Source organism: Microtus ochrogaster, unplaced genomic scaffold (genome assembly GCF_000317375.1).
Source record: "Microtus ochrogaster isolate Prairie Vole_2 unplaced genomic scaffold, MicOch1.0 UNK44, whole genome shotgun sequence".
NCBI lineage: Eukaryota > Metazoa > Chordata > Mammalia > Rodentia > Cricetidae > Microtus > Microtus ochrogaster.
The window spans coordinates 463,843-470,726 of record NW_004949142.1 but is presented as its reverse complement, the minus strand read 5'-3'; the positions used below and the strand labels follow the sequence as shown (position 1 = coordinate 470,726).

General features: G+C 45.7%; 1 protein-coding gene across 4 annotated transcripts in view; it reads left to right on the top strand.

Moving 5' to 3' along the window:
- The first annotated feature begins 3,860 nt into the window (after positions 1-3,860).
- Stat3 (signal transducer and activator of transcription 3) overlaps positions 3,861-6,884 on the top strand; it is a 57,268-nt gene continuing 54,244 nt past the window's right edge. For 3 of the 4 annotated variants that reach the window (XM_026777012.1, XM_013354445.2, XM_013354446.2), the window contains exon 1: positions 3,861-4,059. The gene's annotated coding sequence lies outside the window, so the exon portion shown is untranslated. The remainder of the gene's footprint in view (positions 4,060-6,884) is intronic. The other variant, XM_005369030.2, reaches the window with a different exon arrangement.

The window sequence follows — 6,884 nt, the reverse complement described above, 5'->3', positions numbered from 1 at the left end:
CGAGACCAGCCTGGTCTACAAAGGGAGTTCCAGGACAGGCTCCAAAACCACAGAGAAACCCTGTCTCGAAAAAAACCAAAAAAAAAAAAAAAAAAGACCAAGCTGGCCTTAAACTCAAGGGGATCAGAGATCTACTTGCCTCTGCCTCCCAAGTGCCCAGACCACACCGTATCAAAGGTGTGCATTACTATACCTGACTTCCACCTTCTTTCAGAAAAAAAAATCTATTTATCTATCTATCTATCTATCTATCTATCTATCTATCTATCTATCTATCTATCTATCTATCTATGTGCATGTGTTTGAATATGCCTATATACCATAGCATGTGTGGGAAGGTCAGAGAAAAATTTGGAGGGGTCAGCTTGCTTCTTCAATCATATGTCGGGATCCTGGGTATTGAACTCAGGTTGTCAGGCTTGGTGACAAGAGTCTTTACCTGCTAAGCCATTTAGAAAGCCCCCACCTTATCATTTGAAGTGTTCCCTTACTGAATCAAGAACTCACTGATTGGCTAGAATGACTGGCCAGCAAGCTCTGGGTATCAATGTGTTTCTGCCCCGCAAGGGGTGTTAGGATCACACTTAGCTTTTGACATGAGTGCTAGGGACCTGGGTTCAAGTCTTTAGACTTGCATGGCAGGCACTTTGCCAACTGAGCTATCTCCCCAGCCCCCAGCTGGGTTTATAAGCTTGAGCCATAATGTTTATCTTTCAACCTTAGTGTTCTATTTCAGTAGATAATATGGCCTCTCCTATTTGCTAAATGGTTGCTGCAAAAAAAAAAAAAGGCAATGAGATGGGCACAGTGGTACATACCTGTAATCCTAACATTTGGGAAGCTGAGTCAGGATGGTAGCTGTAGGTCAACCTGGGTTACTTACAGAGACCCTGCCTAAAACAAACAAACAGCAACAACAAAAGGCAGCAAGAAATCATTAAACAAACACTACAGTATCAGGGTATCAGTCAACTGCACGGGCTATCAAGCTCAAAGAGGATTAGGTGATATGTGGGTGGGATGTCTTGCCGTGATGACCAGCGCTCGTGCTCTCCCTCCCTACACTTCCGTAAGTAAATACAACAGTTTCCTACTGGAGTGGATCTCCTGAGCAGTAGGAGATTCATGTCCATCATTAGGGATCCTACATGGAGGTACTCACTTCTTCCTTTTATTTTAATTAATTAATTTATTATATATACAACATTCTGCCTGTGTGTATGCCTGCACACCAGAAGAGGCCACCAGATCTCATCATAGATGGTTGTGAGCCACCATGTGGTTGCTGGGAATTGAACTTAGGACCTCTGGAAGAGCAGCCAGTGCTCTTAACCTCTGAGTCATCTCTCCAGCCCCCACTTCTTACTTTGAAAATAGGTATTAGCTGAGGAAGTAGCTCAGTGGTAGAACACAGGCTTAGCATGTTTGAAGTCCTGGGTTTCTGTTCCAAACATTACACATTCATAAAGATGGATCTGACGTGGTAACTGAGGTCCCAGTCTGGAGACTGAGGAAAGGTTTCAGGCATATGGGAAGCCATTAGTAGATGTGAGTAAAAGCTTAGGCTGTCTATTTCCTGGGGTCTAGAATCCAAATTCTCTTCTGTCAGTCTTACAGAAGGATCAGTGACCCAAGAAAGGTTAAGAGTCATTGATTTTTTTTCTCACCAGAAATTAATAACCACATTTATCTTTAGGGAAAAGGACTGATGGAGGAAGACGATTTTATTAATAAATTTCAACCTAGGTGGGATGTGGTGTGGAGTGTCTGAAATCTCAGTGCATTCAAGAGATCCTGTCTCAAGAAACCAAGTGATAGTAATAATAAAGAAACCAAGCCGGGAGGTGGTAGCACACAACTTAAATCCCAGCACTCAGGAGGCAGAGGCAGGCGGATCTCTGTGAGTTCGAGGCCAGCCTGGTCTACAAGACCTAGTTCTAGGACTGGCTCCAAAGCTATAGAGAAACCTTGTCTCAAAAAACAAAAAAACAAAACAAAACAAAGAAAACAAAAATGTCAAGTTTCCTGAACTGTTTGGGTATGTATGAGCTGTGTTTTAAAAAGGAAAAGTCATTGGGGTTATCTGTGTGGTGAGATAATAGCCCTTTTAAGATTTTTATCTTTATCCCTCTTTGTGTTAAACACAGGCAACACAAACACTATTGATGTACTTGTAAGTCTGCATCCTCACATGCACATACAAATCACTGCACTAAGCAAAGTTCGTCCTCTATCCCATAAAGCAAAGCAAAGCCACGCACCGTGAACTGCCAGTTTCAACTCAGTAAAATTTGCACACCCAAAGCCGGGCGGTGGTGGCGCATGCCTTTAATCCCAGCACTCGGGAGGCAGAGGCAGGTGGATCTCTGTGAGTTCGAGACCAGCCTGGTCTACAGAGCTAGTTCCAGGACAGGCTCCAAAGCCACAGAGAAACCCTGTCTCGAAAAACCAAAAAAAAAAAAAAAAAATTTGCACACCCAACAGACACGATGGGAAAGTGGTCGGATATTTTCAAGAACTAGGAAAAGGCTAGATGACCTAAGACCTACCACCTCAGTCTTAAGCAGTGATGGAAGAATGTCTCACAACTATTTCTCCCAATTGGACTTTTACGCTTAGTGGCAAGAGACTAGTTAATGATAACAGTGAATCCTAAAACCATCAGAAGGGAAGGAGAATATTTTATGGGCCTTCTGTGTGTGTGTGTGTTAGTTTTAAAATCAGTACCTAACTTAAAAATTATTTAACGTGTGTTGATTTGTCTGCAGGCATGCTTGTGCACCACGCGTGTCCTTGGTGCCGGCAGAGGTCTGAGCCTCACATTCCCTGGGTTTGGAGTTACAGATGGTTGAGAGTCACCATGTGGGTGGGTGCTGAGACTTGAATCTGAATTCTCTAAGACGAACCAGAGCTGAGGAATCCCTCCAGCCCCTAAAATCAGTATCTCTTAAAGGAAACAAATTGATCAAAACTCTGTTGAACTATTTTAAGGGCCAGTATAACAAAGTAATGTGAAAAACAAAAACAAAAGCAAAAAGTCACAACACAAAACGCAGAACGTGGGAATGGGAAATGGCAAATACTGTTTTCATGTCAGCTGTCATGAGTATGCTTTCTGCATTTCTGTGAACTGACCAAGAAGCCTTCCTTTTGAGTTTCATGCTTGAAGCGATGGAACACAGCGCTGGGTTATATCCACGATTCCCCCCCTACGCAATCTAGTAATTACTCTATTTCCACGTCATATTTCCGGGTATATGTCCAGACTCACGCAGACATTGAAGTTCAGAGCAGTCAAGAGTCGCCCATGTACTTTTTTGATGTCCCCAGAAACCCAAATGCATATGTGTAGTGATACACGGAGACCGGCTAACTGGCTGATTCCCACGTGGTAAGAACCTCACAATCTCGCCCCCACGTGGTGCCAAGGGCCGGGAAAAGGGAGAGCGGGCAGAGGCGAGCCGTATCAGGGCATTTAAAGTGTCTTGACGTCACGCATTGCCAGGAACTCAGCTGAGTTTTCAGCAGGACATTCCACTAACGTCTCCTCCCTCCCCCCGGGCTTTTGTGAGCTAGGCCTCGGCTCGTCCCTTGACCGCGGCGGGCGGAACAAGAAGCTCTCGGAACAGCCCGCACAGGGAGGCGTGTCCAGACGCCTCTCGACCCCACCTTCTCTTCTAGAGGCGCTTCTCATTGGTCGATGGGCGGGGCTTCGGTAGTACTGCCGTCGCCCCGAGGCCTCGGGGTGGCCTAGAGAGCGGGTCGTTCTTTAATTATGCATGGAGGCGTGTCTTGGCCCGTTGGGAGCTGGGTGGGGATTGGCTGGAGGGGCTGTAATTCAGCGGTTTCCGGAGCTGCAGTGTAGACAGGGAGGGGGAGCCTGGGGTTCCGACGTCGCGGCTGAGGGAACGAGCCCTAACCGGATCGTTGAGGCACAACCCGGCTCGGTGCGTCGCCTGATCGCGTCGGCTAGGAGAGGCCAGGCGGCCCTCGGGAGTCCAGCTGCTCGCACTGGGAGTCAGCGCAGCCCGGCCAGTCGGGCCTCAGCCCGGGAGACAGGTGAAGGGGGTGCAGGGTGGGGCCACCGCCCCGACGGCATGCCAGCTGGGGGACACCGCGGGGCGTCGCGCGGTTGAGGCTTTAGGGGTGCTTAGAACTGTGAATGGGACACTTTAGAGAGGCGAGAGGATAGGTGGAGACACCGAGGGTCACCCCGGAGGGACTGCTCCACTGATGACAGGAGCCGGCCTGGGAAGGGAAGCGGCGCTGGAAGTTTCGAGGGGGAGATGCGGAGGGAGATTCCGGGGGTAGAACCGTGGAGCGAGGGAATTCTAGGCTGAGGGTGACAGAAGTCAACTACGGCCCTCCAATGCCTGCTCCCGGAGGCTAGGGACTTCGGGCCACCAGAGCCACTGTCACGCCGGAGGAGATCATTGGGGTGGGGGAGTTGGAAAGAGCCTCCTTCCCGCCCCCGTGCTGGGGGCCTGGCGGCTCGGTGCCGAGCCACTTTCTTTGCCTTGCCCTGCTTCTGCTCCTTCAGTAGCGAGCTGTACCCCTTAGGAGGTGGGGACTGGTGTTCCCCCACAGCCTCTTGGGCTGGCTAGTTGTGGCTACGATTTTTTCATAAGAATCATATTTCCTATAGGAAATTGACAAACGTGTTCTTTCTAAATTTTCACCCACCACTATGTTAAACTATGCTTCCCCTCACCTTGTTAAAAAAACAAACAAACAAACATTTTTTTTTAATTCAAAATAAATCCCTGGTCAAACCAGCTCTAAAGAGCAGCAAACCTCTTTCCTCTTTGACATTGTTCTCTCATAAACACCTGGTAAACTTGACTAGACAATAAATAATTGAGCCATTGCGTTTACTGGATTGTGGTGTTGCTTAATTGCACAGGACAGAATGAGCCAATCAAGAGTGGGAGTTTTCTGTCTCAGAGCCAAGCTCTTGGATAAATGCAGAAGATAGGGAAACAAAGACTGGTTGGCCTTGACTGAGTTCCTCGTGTAAACTTTACCTGTTGGGATGTGTGTGTGTGTTTGTGTGTGTGTGTGTGTGTGTCTAAGTAAGCAAGTTAGCAAGTTCAGGCAGCCACTCAAGTCCCTTTTTCCATACCTAGTCCACATCACTCTGTTATATCAATTAAAATGTGTGTTGCTACAGTCAGTGGTTAGTCATTTTTTCTTGTCCAAAATGTATGTAGTCTACACCTGCTGTTTTCTGTATTAAAGGGCTTATTTAGTCTGTATTCATTGTAAATGTTGAATTGTCAGGTAATGCATTGATTTGAATTTATTAAAACATTAAATCATCTCCACCTATGTGGGATTAGACTGTATGTCTTGAGCCAGCCATTTTTTTTTTGTTTTTGTATTAAATAATGTCCATGTTCCTTGAGGTAGCATTTCTGTTTCATTATTGTATGTGCCAGGCCAGAACACTAGTAGAATTTTTTTTCAGATTTTATTTATCTTTGTTTTATGTGCATGTGTATTTTGCCTGGTTGTATGTCAGTGCACCATGTGTGTCCAGTGTCCAAGGAGGCCAGAAGAAGACATCAGATCCTCTTGGAACTAGAGTTACAGATAGATGACAACATGTCGGTTCTGGGAATCGAACCCAGGGCTTTGGGAAGAAAATCTGGACTAATAAGAATAAAAAAGTTGGAGCGGTTTGTTTGTAGTCTGTTAGCACACTCGCCACAAAGAACCATTAGCAGCAGATTCATGAATCTTTTATTTTCATATGTAGTTCATTGGGGATAAATAACCACTTAGAAATAATCCGCAGCCTGAGGACCTTCAAAGGGCCTGGGAGGTAGGTTAGTCACAGAACGTTAGCCTCATTCTGTAGATAAGGAAATTGAGGCCAAAAGGACAAGACACTGGCCCAAGGCATAGTGTGTCACAACAGTGGAAGTACTAGTGACTGCCAGCTAACTTACTGTTCTGTGTCTTTTTGTTGTTGTTTGTTTGTTTTTGAGACAGGGTTTCTCTGTGTTGATCTGGCTGGCCTGGAACTTGTTTTGTAGACCAGGCTGGCCTGGAACTCACAGAGATCCACCTGCCTCTGCCTCCTAAGTGCTGGGATTAAAAGCATGCACCACCACTACCCAGCCCTGTTCTGTGTCTTACTTGAAAAGTAATTTTTTTCTTGTTATCATAATTTACTATCAAACTTAAGCTATTTATTAATGGAGATGTTTAGGCAAATTTTAGGTAAAGGGTAGTTGTGACCTCAGTGACATTTAAGACAGTCTTGTGGTCAGTGGTCATTTCTGTCTGCAGAAAGTTCCTTTTCTTTTGGCTTTTGTTTGTCTTGACATTCAAATGTGAGAAGGGCAGAAGTGGTGAACACCATTCGAGATGCTCAAGCCAGCAGTTTCTTCCTGATGCTTTCTGAGAGAGATGGCATACAGCTCAGTGGATATGTACTCTCTTTGTGGAAGCTGCCAAGAAACATAGGATATGTCTTGTTTGTAGAATGTACAGTCTGTTGGGGCAACTTGATAAATGCTTTATCAAGTAATACTGCAAGTTAATGTTATCAAAGAGAGTAAGGCATCACACCTGTGTCTCCCTTCCTCTCTACTTTCTCCCCCCTCCCTTCCCTTCTCTCTCATACTGTTGGGATGGAACCCATCTTGCTAAGCAAGTGTTCTACCATGGAACACATTTTTGCGTCATTTGTATTTTAAAGTTCTAGTGAAACTTTCTGGTCTTTTTTAAAGTACTCATCTAAGGAGTACTTGCAGGACAACCCCAAATCTTATTTTTTTTTATTTTTTGATTTTTGAGACAGGGTTTCTCCGTAGCTTTTTTGGTTCCTGTCCTGGAACTAGCTCTTGTAGACCAGGCTGGCCTCAAACTCACAGAGA